Raw genomic sequence first — 18,118 nt, 5'->3', positions numbered from 1 at the left:
GTTTTCAAATAGGAAATTGGATAATAAAGAAGAAAGAGATAATACAGGCACAAATAAAACCTAGAATCAAAACCAATAATATAAAAATATGAAATACCATACCTGAACACCAGGAAACAAAACCAACAAACTGAAAATCAAACTCAGTGTTTTGAGAACCAGTAGATTGGAGATTCCATTCTATCAGAACCAATGTTATCACCCATCTGCTCTGTAGGCAACCAACTGCTACTGTAGGCTGTGCCCAATGTGGACTAGTATCCAACATTCTTCATAATGCCTCCTTGTGATGTCACCACAAGCAACTGACCAATCATGGCTTGTCAGAACTGACTGGTTTCTCTAAAGCTTCTGTAGTGCAACCCGTGCACTGGATTTTTTGTTTGTTTGTTTTTGTAGTTGTTTTTCATGGTTGTGACCAAATTCCAGATAAGAATCAACTCTGAAGAAGAAGGGTTTATCCCTGCTCAGGCTTTCAAGAGACACTGAAGCCATGGTGGTAGGAGCATCATGGTATATAGTGCTGAGTAGTTTGGCAGGTGGTGAGCCCACATGAGAAGACCTCTATCCTCCAGTGACAAAGCTCTAGCTAAGCGTCACCTTTATGTATTCCACAAATTTCCAAACTGGAAAGCAGGTGCTCAACATACCTGAGATACTGTTAACAAAGCTACTGTGGTACTTTGAGCTAAAATAGTCCCCTACAATCTTGGAAATTTGAAACATGTACACCAGCTAGTGGCACTGTTTGAGAAACTTTATGTGGTATAGCCTTAGTGACAAGAGTCCATCACTGGGGCTGTCGTATAGATGAACAATCCTAGCCTTCATTAATTCTCACTGCTTCCTGCTAGAGTTTGAGGATATGAAACTCTCAGCTTCTTGCTCATGCCTCCAAGAATCCATCCATCTGCCATGCTTCTGCCTGCCATCATGAGTTCTAATCCCTCCAAAAATAAGCCAGTTAACCTCTTTATTTCTTAATATTCTATGTTTATGAACTTTATCTCAACAGAATGGTAACTAATACACACCTCCTTAGCAGAGAAGACTGCTATCCATTCCAACTTCACCCCTGTTTCCCAAAGGTCAATGCATAGTCCTTGGTGTCACACAGTGTCACATTTTTACACATTGGCCAGGTCTCTCTCACTCCCTCCAGAGAAATAATGATCCCTGCATGTAGCATAAATTCCAGATCTCCCAGCTAAAACCCAAACGCATACAATAAGGAGATCTGACAGAAATCAATGCAAAACCTAAAGTTCTAGAAAAATAAAACTAGAGAAAACAATCTGAAAGAACCAACAGATCAAGAAAATCATGATATGACCAGGGAAATTCACTGACAAATTCTGCAATCTAAAGAACTAACAGGAATGATATGCAAGTATTTTAGTGGTTCATCAAAATTGAGGGAAGGGATACTTTCAAACTCTTTTTATAAGATAAAGATTATCCGTGTTCTCAAACCAAGTAAAGACACCCTAAAAAGAGTAATATTTGGCAAAGTCCTTGACTAACATGATGAGAAAATCCTTAATGTTAGTAGAGATTTTACTTCATATTCAATGACATATTACAAAGACCATACTTCATGATCAAGATGCTTCCTTCACTAGGAACACGTGTATCAACCCACATACACAAATTGACAAGGAAAATAGCAAAAAAAAAAAAAAAAAAAAAAAAAAACCACACAAATGAGCATGATAGTCAGCCATGAAAAAGAATTAAATGCCATTGGCAGAAAACAAAACTAAAACAAAAAAACGTGGAACTAAAGAAAGTGTTACTACAGACAACCAATTCCATGAACACAATTATTTTTGTTTGCCACAGGTCATATTCACACAGAGGGATGCATTTTTGTATAATGGATATTGGTCGCATGCAATCTGCACAGAAGTGAATAGAGCAGAAGAAAATGACCAGAGTGCAGTACCAGCAGGTATGGGAAGTTGTGATCAAACCCTCATCAGATACATACATACCACCAAAGTTTCAAATGAATGAGAACAAATCCAGTAATGAAAAAAAATGATTTTTAAAATGGAAAACCTCTGTCAGTGAATAGAAACTACAGCCAGCTTTTAGAACCAAAACTCATATTGTAAAAATAAAAAATCAATAAATAAATTCCAAATACCAAAAGCCAAACCTGAAAACCTGAAACAAACAGGTTGGGAAAGTCAAAATCTATCAGAAACAAGAGAGTCCAACTGTCTGTCTATCAACCAACTCTTTCTCTGCAGTATGAGGACAAAACCCAGCCTCAGGCAGTGCCTTTTATGGACTTGTGTCTAGCATACCTCAGAAAGATGCCTTGTGATGTCACATGCAATAGACCAATCAAGGCTTAGCAAAACCAACAGTGGTTTTTTTCTTTCTTTCTTTTTTTTTTCTCATTCTGTCCCCAACAACTGTCCTAATTCTTCCTATAGTTGTGATAGCTGATAGTTGTGATTTCAAATAGCTGAAAATGATTTACTTATGGAAAGAAGAGTCTGTTTAACCTCAGATTTACATAAAGCAACATAATGGGGATAACTCGTGGCATGAACATCAGGAGTGTAATGTGATTGGTTACATGACATTTACAATCCTTCATTCCTCCCAGCACTCAAGACTTCCTGCTAGATGTCATCTCCAATGGTTACACAGTGTCCCCAAAACTGTGGGGACTGAGTATTGGAACATGTGTGACAGTGGACATTCCACATCAAATCTGTCTCATGCACCCTTGTGGTTAATAATAAATAATAATAATGATAATAATAATAATAATAACAGTAATAAAACTTACTTAAATGATAGACTGGAGAAACTGTGTTTAGTATGGCTATGGACACAGGTATAGTAACTGCTTCTAGCTGAATGTTATTAGACTTTACATGGAATTTCACTTTAGTGCTCAAATTCTGTAGTAGTTTTGCTTTTTACAGACTGAGCTCACTGTACTTACTTACAGGACAAAGACTTTTACATTGACATTAGAGTGATGAGTTAGAGGAGAACAGTGTCACTCCAGTCCCATTGTGATGCTCTGCAACTCACAGCACATCAACAACTCCTATCTCCGACTCAATCAACAACATGGAATTTGTCAGTTCATGTGACTTGATATGTCCTTGTCTTCTCCAAATGGCATTGGTGAAAACTTCAGCATGTTTCTGTAGTTGGCCTGTGTCATTACAGATTTCTGGCTATCCTGACCCTCACACACAGTCTCATTCCATCTTTCTGTCTCCTGCCCCTGTAATTTAACTCTAATAAGCCTGGGCTCCATTACTGACATTAACCATGTTCAAGAATGTCTATGCTAAGACTTCTTTTCTTTATCCTCATTGAGTGTAAAAATTTTCCATTGCTATGTAGGATGCATAAATTCAGCACTGGTCACCCTGTGGAAAAGGATGGGATAGAGACCAACTGGGCATGACAGGAAGTGGGGCTTGGGTCATGCTGGTTACTGAGGAGTATGGAATACAGCCAAGTAGGTGGTCCCAGGCTGGGAAGATGGAGGTCTGATTCAAAGAAACAAAGTTCAAAGACTGTCCCAGCAGTTGTAGGGCTTGTATATGGTAATTCAAGCCCTAGTCAGGGTTACTTTGTTTTCAGGCCTTGGCACATTGCATGGCTACAGGGCAGTGAGGACATGAGGCACTAAGTCTCCTGCTTTGACTGCTGCTATTATTATTGCCTCTAAATCCCAAGACCAGCCTTACCCCATATCCTGAAGTCTCCTGAGGATGAATGGTCAGGGAAGGGCTAACACTGAGAAATCTAATGCTGCAGACGGTTTTCAAGCCTATGTTCAATGAGCCCAGGGATACTTCAGGTCAATCAAAATCTTGATTTGAAGGGGCGAGGGGAGATGAAAGGTAGGGGCCCAAAAGCCAGATCAGGAACTGGAAATGACTCTGTTTGTTTTCCTTTGTCTTCCCCACAGAATTATGTGACACCAGAGAAGTAATCAATAGAGGGGACTCAGGTTGTGTCAGAATTTTCTGTTGTGTCTAAGTGTGAGTCAGGGTTCTGGGAAGGTGTCCAGGGCTGCCTCAGTGCTGGCTGTAGAAAGGATGTGATAGCTGAGGGTAAGATCAAAGGCTCAGTCCCTCCTGGGTCAATGGGGAACCCAGGCCTGGAACAAAGCAGGCCTGGTTCCCCTCCCAGACCAGTAGAAAAAACAAATGTGCTTTCATTGCCCATACTTCCTGTCATGTGAGAAATTGAGACAGATATCCCACAGGTCACACAGCACCACACACACCTTAAGTCATTCTCTAAGAACAACTGGGGCAAGAAGGGGCCAAACCCTCTTAGAGTCCACGATGTAAAACAATTTACTGTAGCATCTCTGAAATGTCTAGATATCTCATTTGCAAACTAGGTACAGAGGTTCATTAGGGCAGGGAATGAGGTCATATGGCCTCCACCCACCCACCTGCCCTTGGTGTGGGCTCCTATGGAAGTCTTTCACCCCACTGCATCTCCCCAACCTGCTGAGCTTTCAGTTCTTCCCAATGAGCTCTCATGTTAGGAATCCCATCTGGTTCTTTCCTATGAGTACAAAACTCTTTGCTGTCCACATCATTCTGCCATCTGTGGTCCCACATTTCTCACATGTGCAGCCTGCTAAATCTTGGGAGAGGGGTGAACATAGCTCAAACCAAGATGTAATCTGGCAGAAGAGAAGAAATCACCTATCTTGGGAATATATGTAATATTTGCCTGGAAACTGACTCACATTTTCCACTTATCTGGTGAGGCATCCATTGGCTCAAACCTGGAGAGACTTTCCCTTATCCCAGGCCTGGATTCCTCAATGACCAGGGATCAGGATAGCCCATAGTCATTTAGAATATGTCACTTGTCCTTTGGCCTTATTCTTACCTTTAACCTCAGTCTCATAGCTACACCATTTGGGGGTCAGGGGGTCATTTTCTTTATCAGGGACTGGGTCTCTAAGATGTCTACAACTGGGATGTCTATACAGTCTGCAGTAAAACCACGGTGGGAGGGAAGTTATTCTATTCTGTGGCCAAGGCACAGCTGATGGCCAATGGCCATCACATTTCATATTATGTACTGAGTTTTGTATCTCTGTAGAGCTGTCCTCCTCAACTCCTACCAGGTATTTTCAATAGCCCACTGCTATCAGAGGTCATTTACCTTCCCTGGGTGTAGTAGTTTGCATGTACTTGGCCCCCATAAGCTCATAGGGTTAAAGTAGCACTATTAGGATGTGTAGCCTTGTTGAAGTAGGTGTGGCCATGTTGAGGTAGGCAAGTTAATTTTTAGGGTTGGGCTTTGAGGTCTCCTATGCTCAAGCTATACCTATTTCAGTTCACTTCCTGTTGCTTGTAGATCAAGATGTAGGAATTTCAGTTCTTTCCCCAGCATGTCTCCCTGTATACCCCCACATCCCACCGTGATGATAATGGAGTAAACCTCTGAAACTGTAAGCCAACCCATTAAATGTTTTCCTTTATAAGAGTTGTAGTGGTTGGGGTGTCTCTTCATAGCAATAAAAACCTTAACTAAGACACTGGGCCAGAGGATTGGATAAGCTGGGGGAAAGCTGCCATGTAGAGCAGAAAGGGAGTCCAGAATAGCATGTGTTTCACAACTGGGCATTGCTCTTGGGCAGTCTGCTTCCACCAAAGGCACATTAGTTCTTCCTTGACTCCAGTCAATGCTACCTGGGTTATACTACTTCATCACCAAGTACTTGATCTATTTAGATCCTTAGGTCAAGTTACGTATTCTGCTTCTGTGCCCTTGGTATGTGTCTCCTTAAGCAGAAGTCCTCTCACCCTTTGAGGGATGCTGCCTCTCCCCAGCACTGTGGCATTCTAATGGCTGCAGAATTTCATTTCTTCTTTTGTACAGAGTTTTTTTGTTGTTGTTGTATTTTCTAGTCCTTTCTAATTGTGGTTGTTTTGCCTTTTGTCTGGATTTGCATCACTTTTCTTATTTGTGGAAATTTCCTTCAGCATGAAATCCTTCTTGTTATTTTTCTTCTATACTTACAATTTTTAGATTAGGATTTTTTATGTTGTTCCAAAGAACTCACATGTTCCCTTCATATTTCAAAAACAAATTATCACTGACATTATTTGAATGATTCTGTTTTTCTATCTTGTCTTCTACCTCTAAGGTTCTGTTTTATACACAATCCATTCTCTTGGTGAGATTTTTCACTGATATTTTAATTAAGACTTATTGAAATTTTCATTTCTAACATTAATTTTTTTCCTCTGGTATTTATATTCCATTGTTAAATTCTACTTTCATATATTTCATTTAACTCTTTGTTTGTGTTCTGAATTAATTCAGGAGACTATTTGTACCCTCTTTGAATTCATTCTTGAGTTTATCTTGAGACCTTTGAGTTACCTGAATGCTTTTATAACTATTTTTTTGAATACTTCACCTTTAATTTTACTTAAGTCAGTCTTACTGTTGGCCATTACTATGAAATTGGTCATTTTGAGGAGGAGTCATATTGTTTTGAATTTTCATGTTACTTCTGTTTTTGTGAAGGGACTTGATTATCTTGATTTATTTTATTGGAAACCTGCAATATCCCTTAAAAACAGGAGCTTACCAGACTGCTTACCAGAACACTTTATATGACTTGTATAATTGTTTCTAAGAATTTCTGCAAGGAAATATCAATTCATTTTGGTTTAGAAAAGGTCTTATTACTGTGCTATATTTTATAATTGAAATGTACATACAGATGTCCATTTTTCAAACTCATTAATCTTTAATGGCATATGCATTTATTTGTTACATGCTTACATTACACAAAATAGATTATTTTTAAGTATTATACTAATATGTATATCAGTAATAGACATTTTCAAAATAGTATTACAATTTTAGATGTATTAAAAAATATAGACTTTTTTGATCATTGACTACATAAAACATTTTGTCTATGGTATGTTGTATAAGATGTATCAAGCCGGGCGGTGGTGGCGCAAGCCTTTAATCCCAGCACTCGGGAGGCAGAACCAGGCGGATCTCTGTGAGTTCGAGGCCAGCCTGGGCTACCAAGTGAGTTCCAGGAAAGGCGCAAAGCTACACAGAGAAACCCTGTCTCAAAAAACAAAAAACAAAAAAACAAACAAACAAAAAAAAATGTATCAAATAATTTTTATCTGTCCTCAGTTACTTAGAGTGTAAGAAAAGTGCTAATTCCAATAATAAATAGAGCCTTAAGAAACTTTGATATTAGCTTATTTTTCTTTTTTAATATATTTTTATTTTATAATTAACTTGATTTCACATATCAACCACGAATTCCCCCATCCTCCCTCCTCCCACGCCCCAGCCCTCTCCTCCAATCCACCCCTCATTCCCACCTCCTCCAAGGCAAGGTCTCCCCTGGGGAGTCAGCTCAGCCTGGTAGACTCAGCCGCCAAGGCAGATCCAGTCCCCTCCTCCCTACACCAAGGCTGAGCAAAGTGTCCCAGCATAGGCCTCTGGCTCCAAAAAGCCAGCCCATGCACCAAGGACAAGTCCTGGCTCCACTGCCTGGGGGCCTCCCAAACAGCTAATCAACTGTCCCACTTATCCAGAGGGCCCAGTTTATTTTTCATTAGGCTCTATCAAAGGCCATTTTAAGATTATGTTAGTCTATAAAAAAGAATATGTTAAATTTTGTCAGGATTTTAAATAAAGTCAGGTCTTAACATGTTGTAATGGATACACACACATATTTTAGCACTCAAAGCCTGAGGTAGGAGAATTGTTTTAACCTCAGCCTGAGCTTATCTAGTGAAACCTTTTCAAAAATCAAACAAAACAAGGCAATAACAATAACAAGAACCTAGCTTCAAATACACACTGTAGCACTATTAAGAGCTTGCCAATGCTGGGTGTCATTGTGGGTACTGGGGATTCAAGTTCAGGTATCATGGCTGTTGGGCAAGTGCCTTTCTGATAGAGCCATCCCCCCAACTTTCTTTTCATTTGTTTATTCACTCACAGGAGTCTATACATACTATTCATACATCTTTTAAAAAATAATAAAGTCATGTTATTTATAACAATAGGAATAGAACTGAGTAAGATTACGTTTGTTAGTATACCACATTACAATGCAACACATTAAGAATCAGGAAAGTAAGTTTGAAAAATGCATGTCATTCTAACCACTAGGTAAACTTAGGTAAAGAAGGTTTAAAAAGAATTTAGTAAAAATACAGACTGAGGAAGAAAGAAGTGATAGATAGATGAAGAGATATGTAGATAGATGTTATAGAGAAATGATAGATTCATATAATTAATTATAACATTGTTGATGAATAAAATATTTTTTTTTTTGTTGTTGTTTTGTTTTTGAGACAGGGTTTCTCTGTGTAGCTTTGTGCCTCTCCTGGAACTCACTTGGTAGCCCAGGCTGGCCTCGAACTCACAGAGATCCGCCTGGCTCTGCCTCCCGAGTGCTGGGATTAAAGGCGTGCGCCACCACCGCCCGGCGAATAAAATATTTTTACTGATCACACTTCTCAGTTTATCAATTTTAATGGCTTACTATGAGGAGCATTCTTTGGTTTTTAATTTTAAAACATGTTAGGAAAAACTAATATTGAGCAGAGAAGGACTTGATATTATATCAAATAATGAAAGGTCCCAACCTCCACAGGTGATCATCTACTTTACAATAAAAAAAAATTTCTATACTTATAGTGAGATCAGAGATTCTAAATTTTAGCTACAATCTGACTCTTTTTCCAAATGTAAACTCTTGCTTTGGAGCCAAAGAGGATGTTGGGACAGGAAGGAGTATTTATGTAACTTATGTAAGTCATAGTTCTCTTCTCTAAGGAATTCCCTAATGATCTGTTGTTGCTCTCTGTTGGATGCAGTACTGATAAATGCTGAGCAAACAGGGACTTTGTAAAAATCCTAACCTATGAGTGACATTGTAATACGTATAGACAAATTAATTAACAGTAAAAGTAAAGAAAGCAGACAAAGACACAAAAAAGACATGCATTAAGTGTTTGATGATGGCTAAAGAATGCTAAATACTTGTTCTTTTGTGTTTGCTTGGGGATTAAAATCTGTGTCAAACTATTCTATTTTCACATATGAAGAAGACAAATGAGCATGTTTTGATACATAAAAATAAATATTATTTGTATTCTATATCCAGCTAGGCAGTAGATAGCTGTTCTGTATATTATGTGAGTGTGACTTAGCTATTTTGACATGTATGTTTCTGATCAATTTTGAATAGCTTGGTAGGTAGCTATGGGAGATGATTATGAAATAATGTCCAATGCCCTCCTTCTTTCCTTCTCCACTAATGGTGATTCTTCTGTTTCTTAGCAAGAGTGTAAGTACAGACCCCATTAAATTCTCCCCCTAAGCTACACAGACAAGTCACACTTTTCAGGCCTTCCCCTTACAGGTATCATTATCTCCTCACTCCTGATTCAGGTTCTCAGGTGTTTGCAAAGAACATTAATTTTCCTCAGTTCTAAAAAGAATTCTTATCCTTGGTTTGGAACACATGGGGGATACTGTTTTCTTCTAAAAAAAAAACAGATATGAAATTGATCTGGGAGAAATAAGCTCCCACACATACACACAAAGCAGTGATGTGTTGTTGACAGATACCCGAAAGGATGCAGCACTGGGTAAGTGAGAATAAAAGCCATTCATTCATGCAGCTAGAATTGTAATGGGGGTAAGACAGAGAAAAACATTATTTTGATTCTGTTAAAGATTTACTTTTACTATTTTAAATTCTGTGAACATTTGCATTTCTCTGTGGGGGTATTTGCATGTGAAGGCAGGCCAGGGGAGGCTCTCTTATCCCTTAGGGCAGGAGTTTCAGGAGACTGTGAAGAGCTGCAGCATGGGTGCTGAGTTTGGCTAAATGCAGATCCTTAACAAAATACAGTATGTGCCCTTTCCTGCTAAGCCATCTCTCTAGCCCTAGGTGAACATTTTTAATTGATAGAAAACGTTTTGAGATTCTATTCAGAGATTATTTGATAAGAAATGGAAAAGCATAGAACAGGTGGAGTATTGTAGGTAAAGAAGAGGATGTGTTTTAATAAGTATGATCAAATAAATTCATTCAGTAAGTTATATCTGAAGAAAGAGATAAAGAATATTAAGACAGGAACCATTTCAATATCTGGGGGAAAAAGGAATTCTTGGAATCAGACCAAAGTCACAAAATCTAGTAGCAAGGGACATGAGGAGATTGAAGTGACTACAGCATTTTGAGCCAGCATAGGATGAGAGACATATGAAATTAAAGAAAAGTCACGTGTGGTACTGAAGAACTGTGGTGTCGAAATGAGGACGTGATGATTTACAGGAGCCAAACTGTTTGGGTCAGATGATGATTGCATTCCTATCCTCTGTGGATGCTACTCAGCAAGTCAAATTATAATCACAGCCTTACTTACTGAATCACCTCAGGAAAGGTACAGCATCTATTGCAATCCTGTTGATGTTTTCTGCTTACAGCTGGAGATATTTGTCTTCTGTGGAAAGAGCAATAAAACACTGTAGTGTCTTTGAACAAGTCTCCTTGTATAGCATGGAGACATCTTATCCTTCATGTATTGGCTCTTTGGAACAAACCCAGTAAAATTTGACCAGATTGACCTTTTCTTTTTAGCTGATAACCTTGTATAAGGTTGTACAAAGAAACATTATACTTAGCATTTTAATTCGAATTACGGTGTCTCTGAAATCACTTAGCTCACCTATTAAATATAGTTTAGTGATATTTTACTAAGAAAAGTATAGGGATCAAATGTAAAGCACATACAAAGCCCTGGGATACTTGTTTTCAACATGCACTTTTGGTTTATCGTCCCAATAAATGTATGTAATACTAGTACACAATCCTTGTTTACAAATACATTATATACTATGCCTGTATTAAGTGCTATTGTTATCAAAGGTGCAGGCATGCCATTTCCTAGGTTGTAGCTACTCCTTTTCATCTTATTTATGCTGGAAGAAGTGAAATGATTTTGTTTGGCCTAGGAAATGCTGCAGAAACTCTAAGAACCATCTGCCTTTCACTGGGCAAATGACATCACATGAATAAGCCCAACAAAACTGGGATAGCAAGGATCAGTTTAAAACAGTGAGGCTAGTATCTCTGGTATAATATGCTTTGCTAACTTCTAAACCAGAGCTAAGAGACTTTAAGGCACTCTGTAGTTCATCCTAGTCATATAATGGGAGTGACAAATTAATCTGTGTCAGAAACCTCTGTAATCTAGTGTACCTGCCACATGGCAAAGGTTCCATGTGGTACAGATTAGTACATTCTTGATTTGTAAATGGTCTCATTTGTTGACTGGATCTCTGTAGTGGGTAGCCATTCCAGCTTTGTTCTGGAAGTTCCAACCCCCATTGAGACTTTGGCAACTGACACGCCTACAAGGCGGGGCCAAGGGAGGTGCCTGGAGACTTGAGATCTGGATGGGCTGCGCTCTCTCTCTGTGCCGGGCCCCTGGATGGTGGAGGTGAGCCAAGCAGAGCTCCAGAGAACACCGCTGGACTGCGATACACCTTCCCCAGACCCCGCGACCTACCTCTTAATTTGTAAGTTACGCCATTAAATAAATCTCCTTTTAACTATGTGGAGTGGCCTTAATAATTTCACCAATAGTTCTCATTTTCAGCTACCCTTACACAAACAGATACTGGAGTCAAGTGATTGTTTTTCTTTGTTTTTGTGTTTTGTTTTTGGCAATGTTGACATTTGAACAAAAATTTCACACATTTTTAGTCAGCTCCTTACCACTCCATTTCCTCCCAGGCTACTAGCCATGGCTTTAGATCCATGTCACTTTTTTACTCATGAGAGCAGTACAATATAACCAGAATACACTTCACAGTGGTAGCAAGCAGATATTTTAAAACAACCTGAGTTCAAACAGAAAGAATTTGACTTAAATGCTCATTTGTCCTTAAATGATGAAAAAACTTTGTCTACTGACTCCTTGCTTTTTTCTATCAGTTAGTGCTATTAATGAGACTCACTTGAGTGGGCTCCATGATCTTTAAAGGAATGCCCCTTCAAGACCAGGTCTAGTACATCAGTAGGTGTCCAATAACAATTTCTATTAGCAGATGCCCAGTACACCTGTGTGCAATTAGTAAAGAAGTGGTTGACCTAAACATTTTACAAGAATTCTTCATGTTCCCTAATTTGCCAGACACAGGCAACCTGGAACACAATCTTGCCTTCATTTAGTTCTGCTTATGCTGTTTCCTAGATGCTCTGTATCTTCCCACCATAAAGTATTGCCTCGCTGAAAACATGCTTCTGAATTAACATTGACTTTTTATCCTTACCCCTAGTTGAGCACAGAAGTGGCCTAATGAATATTCACAACTTGGTCTTTGAAAACCCCAGGTATTTAGCCAAACTTAGATTACACTTAGAAATCTCACATAGTCTATTAATGAACTCAACAAGAACAACTTCAGAAACTTCAAACTCTTTCTTAATTCCTACAGGTAAGAAATACTTAGCTCCGAGGAGCCATTTAAAAGTATGAATGATTATTCACGGTGACAACTCAACATAATGTGTCACTGCCTTGCTTCTGTTTTCAAGGCATAACTCCTCACACTACAAACAAATCCCTTAAGCTGATTAAGCCTCTGCTTGTCTCCTCACTCACGCTAATAGTCTGAGGTGTCATAAACTTAAACACATTTAACCTTGAAAGTCAATCTCCACTGCCACAAGATATCATGTTGTCATTATGGGCAGGTGGTATTAATTTGTGGGGTCGTACTCAGGACAATGAATGAACTTTTGTGTTTATCATTAGCCAGGCTTGTCTTTGTCCTGTCTCTTCTACTGTAATTGTCGGGTGTTGCTTAAGTATAGATGAAGGCCTCTTGGAACCCTTTCTGCAGCGTGGAGCTGTGTTGATGGCATCAATCATTAGATATGATACTATAGAAACCAGTTTTTCAAAACACACTCTGAAACAGATACAAATGATCATTTTCAGATCCTTGTCTATGTAGAAGGTAGTTATATTTATATTTTTCTATTACTAACTTGATGCAAATATGTCTAACTCACAATATTTAAGACTTACTGTAAAGGGAAAGCTAATAAAGATTATTTTAATTATGCTCTTTCATAAAACAAGAGCTTAGTACAGTTAAGATGACAGCTGTCTCCTGTTTTAACTATTACAATGTACTGATCCATTATCTCTGTCTTTCTTTTATTCTTGTTCATTAGCATAAAATAATTTTCAATACATGCATATTAATTAGACTTTAATATGCTTAAAGGTAAGTGCTCCCAGCAATAGAGAGGTAGTAGTTAGGTTGATGAGCCATTCTATTATTTACTCTGTGAAGAGATAATGGGTCATACTTAGTGTTAAATGTTATAACCAGACAGGCTCTTTTAGCTCTTTGTGCATGGAAGGTGTCACATGACTTCAGGATTGTGTAATGACTCTTGTGTAGATATATGTTGTTTTATACAAAACTAATATAGAGATACTTGTAAAAGAATCAGCTCGGAAAGGAAGACTGTATCACAGAGGTGCCTGTCTGCCTGCTACAACAACATCTTATTTTTCTATCACTCTCTTTGACTTTGGAAGCAGAAAAGGGAGAATTAGGGTGACTACCTCACTGCAATGCAGTTTCGCCACAGCACAGCTGACTTCAGTTTCTGACATAAGTCCCCAACACACTTTTCATCCTGTAGCTTCTTACCATTGCCATGGGGAAGACGGCAAATGAAAATTGATCCATCCTTCCAGTCAAGTCACCTTCAAGGATGAAAAACAGGAATAGACTTTGCTTTCGGTTCCTCGTGGGAGGGTGTTATCTTTTCCAACTAAACTAGAAAAGAAAAAAAAAAAGACAGCAGTGAAAGTCTGTTATAAATTTATATCTACTTATACAGAATTGAAGTCTGTTTCAGATGCACAGACCTCATTACTGAGGATAAATGCAGGAAGGACAAGTACAAGTTTGAAATCAGTATTAAGTTTTATAATTGTATTAATGTGCTACAACAAAGGTTATATTTCTAATTTAAAGTGGTTGGCCTTGATTTCATATATACACACCACACTAAATAGCTCACATACATACATGCATACATACATACATACATACATACATATATACATAAGCATATACAAATATATACTTTAAAATATGAGATACTTTGAACATAACTCTTTCATACAAAGTCATAAACAGGTGAAAAATAATCTGAGAAGAGTAGGACTGAATATATACAACAATAATAAAAAATAGGCCATTAATTTGAGATGGGCTGAGAGGGGTCATGGCACAGGATGAAAAGTAGACATGGAAAGGAGAAGTGGTATAATTATATTTTAATATTTGAAATTTTAATAAAAGTAGAAAAAATAAGAGAGTATTAAGATAAACTAAAAAGGGTGATGTTTAAAGGCTAGGATACTTTCTTAAGTGCTCAGATAATTTCTTCAATAGCTATCAATGACCCATTGTTCTTTCATCTTTCCACTACTGAACTTGTCAAAGAATTGGAAATCGAATGTTTGATTTGACTTGAGGCCCACACCACGACAGGGAGCCCATGCCCTATACTGCTTTGATGGCCAGGAAATGGGGACTGCATAGCCCAGAGACCTAGGGTAGAACCAAGCACAACTGGAAAAAAAAGTGCTGAAATTATTTCTAATGATAGTCTGCTATCCTAATAGAATGGTTCCTCGTACAGTCGTCAGAGAGGCTTCCTCTGGCAGCAGACGGGAGCAGGTGCAGAGAACCACAGCCAGACATTACATGGAGATCAAGTCAAAACGAGAGGTCTCCATCAGTCCTTCCCATCAGAGCTCAAGGGACTGTGTCTAGAGTGGGCAGGACAATCGTGGAAGGGATGATGCAAGACACCGGGAGAACATGGCCCAGTGAATCAACTAAGAAGGGCTCACAGAGACTGGAAAGGCAAACACAGAGCCTGCAGATGTGTCTGCAGCAGGGTCCCTACGGCTTTTAACTTGATATTTTTGTGGGATTCCTAACGATGGGATCAGATGTATCTCTGACGCCTTTGACTGTTCTTGGCCCTGTTTTCCTCATATTGGCTTGCCTTGTCCAGACTCAATATGAGGGCGTTTGCCTTGTTTTATTCTGTCTTTTTTTTTTTTTTTTTTTTTTTTTTTTTGTCCTGTTTGGCTATTGTGTCTTGGAGGCATGCTAAAATATGAAGAAGAAATGGAGGAGGAGTAGGTCTGGGGAAGTGGGGCGGTGGCGGGGGACGGGTAGGGGAGTGAATTGGGAGGCGTTTAGGGACGGGAAATTGTGGTCAAGATGTATCTTATAAAAGAAGAATCTATTTTCTTTTTCTCTTCTTTTTTTTTTTTTTTTTTTTTCCCCGAGACAGGGTTTCTCTGTGTAGCTTTGCGCCTTTCCTGGAACTCACTCTCTAGCCCAGGCTGGCCTCGAACTCACAGATATCTGCCTGGCTCTGCCTCGCGAGTGCTGGGATTAAAGGCGTGCGCTACCACTGCCCGGCTTCTATTTTCAATAAAACAAAAAAGCTAAAAGTAAAATCAAAATAATAGTTGCAGTTTAGCCACGTTCCTCTTGATGCTTTTAATGTGATTCCTTAAACTTAGTGCTGGAAGTATGATACCAACACAAGCTTAATTGGCTTAGGTTTCATATCTGCAGCTGCTTCTGTAGTCTCAGCATAGGGAGACATCTGAGAATGTCTAGATCAAGTTCATCGAAGTATTTATTACAAGAAGAAAATAATTATGGGATGCCTCTGCCAAAAGCTATGGGACAGGATATATCTAGAACTCTTATAATCATCTTCAAGAGATTTCTGTTGTCTGGCTAGCATGTGATTTTTTTTTTTTTTATGTGGAATGTCTCTCTCTGTGGAAAAATATTGGTTCCCTGGAGCTTAGGACCACACTTGGCGAATGGCCATTTTGAGGGGCCTTTCTGTGACCATGAAGATTTCTTCTAGTGTCTTCTTGGCTGACAGTGACATGGTGAAGGAATTAAGAAGGAAACTAAATCCTGCTCTATACTCCTAAAAGATGTTTTACTTAAACCCCTGTGTAAATCCGTTACAGCAGCGAAGTATAGATTCAGTAATTCCTAAATTGAAGAGTCATTGTATGAAGTTATACATGGGAGTCGGAGATACTTTAAAAATAACCATTTCACATGGAATCATTGAGAAATGAAATGTAATTAGAGTGGCCTGAATCACTGTGTTGATACATTGAATATGTAAGTACCTTACAAAGGTATTTTTATTCTGAAATAACATGTTATTATCATAATTAACTCTTTGCTTCTTCTAAGGACTGAATTAGGTTGTGAAAGTTACTCAATTAGCACATTTTTATCACAGATTAGTATTATAATATTTCAATGTAATGAAACCTATTCTTTGTGAGAAAAAGGAAATGTAAATTTCTCCATTAATAATAGATTAGTCAAATAACATATTAGCAGTATTGAAATATTGCCTGTGGTTATATTACCTGTGATAGTCTTTAATAACAGTTTCTTAGCAGTACAAAAACTACAGTTTCTGTAACTAAAAGTAGCAAGTAAAACATTTCTTTAGCATACATGTCTATACATCCATGTACACATATATATGCCCAATAACATAGAACAAGAGTTCAAAGTCTAGTTGACTGTTCTCAGTGTCCTTTTGTTTTAATATTAATTGGAGATATTATCTTCACTCGGTGACCTCTTTTTTTTTTTTTCAACATAGTGTATCTTCAGTGTCATTTGACTAAAATGCACAGGGTCCTGACTCACTCTTTTTAATAGCTTGTAAGTGTTCCAAATAAATGCAGAAAAACCACACTTACCTAATGAGAGTATGAGCAGGCCAGTTTTCATATATTCTATTAAATGAAGTCATTTTTTAAAAAGTGTTGACTAATTTGCTGAGGAAAACGTGTCATGTCCTTATTCTAATTTATAGTTTCCCAGATCACTACCAAGATAAATCACCTTTGCATAGCTCTGTTTGCACTTGTGTTTCTTGGCACCTTGCCTGCCCATGGCTTTTGCACAAAGTGTTTATGTTTGTCCTGTTTTCCTTTTCCTTTTTAATTCACATAAATTATTTGAAATCATGAATAAAACCACTTAGGTTCTGACAATCTGTAAATTAATTCTAGAATTGGGGAAGTTTTGCTTTGAACGACCAGTAAATTGTGAGATTGCTGTATTTTATTTTTCCATTTTCTTCATGATTCTGGGAATATTTTCTTATATTCCCACCTGCTAAATTTTGTGGTTAATACTTGTGATGTTATCACACAATGGATATGATTATGACTGATAGAAGACAGAAGCCTAATTATCAATTTTAAACTGTTTTCAAAAAGTAAAAATTTCCTAACAAATTTTACTTTATTCATTAATTAATTCTTTCATATTTTAATTATATAAATATGAAGAAAAATTAAAGAAATTTATCTCAGCATAATGGAAATGTCTACTTAGTGTTTCGTGTGGGAGCATCTGTGTGGGTATGAGGAATGTGGTACATACACGTTTGCATATATCCAAGTAGGAAGCATAAATTATGTGGTTTTACTTATATTATTAGATATTTGTACTTTATTTAGTATATGTACATTTTATAAATAACATTTATTTTACTGTTTTTCTTTATAAGTATATGTTGGATTAATATATGTTGGACCCTGACATTGAAAATAGTTGTTTTTCTGAATTTAAATTTAAAATAGCTTGTGAAATTTTTTAGAGAAACACACTCTACATGTTGTAATTTTTCACTTTCTTTTTAATTAACTTGCAAGCACCATTAGAATATTTCAGGATAAAGCGTGAGATAAACGGCCAGTTATTTCCCAGTAACCACAGTAGAGAATTATCTATCTTGTTTCATCAGAAACCCAACTGTCCTACTTGCTTTCTATTACCATGACAAAATGCCACAACTAAGGCAATTAATAAAAGAAAACATTTACTTTGTGGTTCACAGTTGCAAGTGATTAGAGTCTATGATCACAGTGATGAAGCGCATGTTACAGGCAGGCATGGTGCTGGTAAAACAGCTGATGTTTAC

The 18,118-nt window shown here is 37.8% G+C and overlaps 1 long non-coding RNA gene across 1 annotated transcript in view; it reads right to left on the bottom strand.

Annotated features, from left to right (window-relative positions):
* Nucleotides 1-260, bottom strand: part of LOC131926036 (uncharacterized) — a 64,623-nt gene extending 64,363 nt beyond the window's left edge. The window contains exon 1 of the long non-coding RNA XR_009383426.1: nucleotides 103-260. This is a non-coding gene — a long non-coding RNA (uncharacterized LOC131926036). The remainder of the gene's footprint in view (nucleotides 1-102) is intronic.
* Nucleotides 261-18,118: the final 17,858 nt, after the last annotated feature.

Source organism: Peromyscus eremicus, chromosome 16_21 (genome assembly GCF_949786415.1).
Source record: "Peromyscus eremicus chromosome 16_21, PerEre_H2_v1, whole genome shotgun sequence".
Classification (NCBI taxonomy): Eukaryota; Metazoa; Chordata; class Mammalia; order Rodentia; family Cricetidae; genus Peromyscus; species Peromyscus eremicus.
This window is presented reverse-complemented; position numbering and strand designations above follow the sequence as displayed.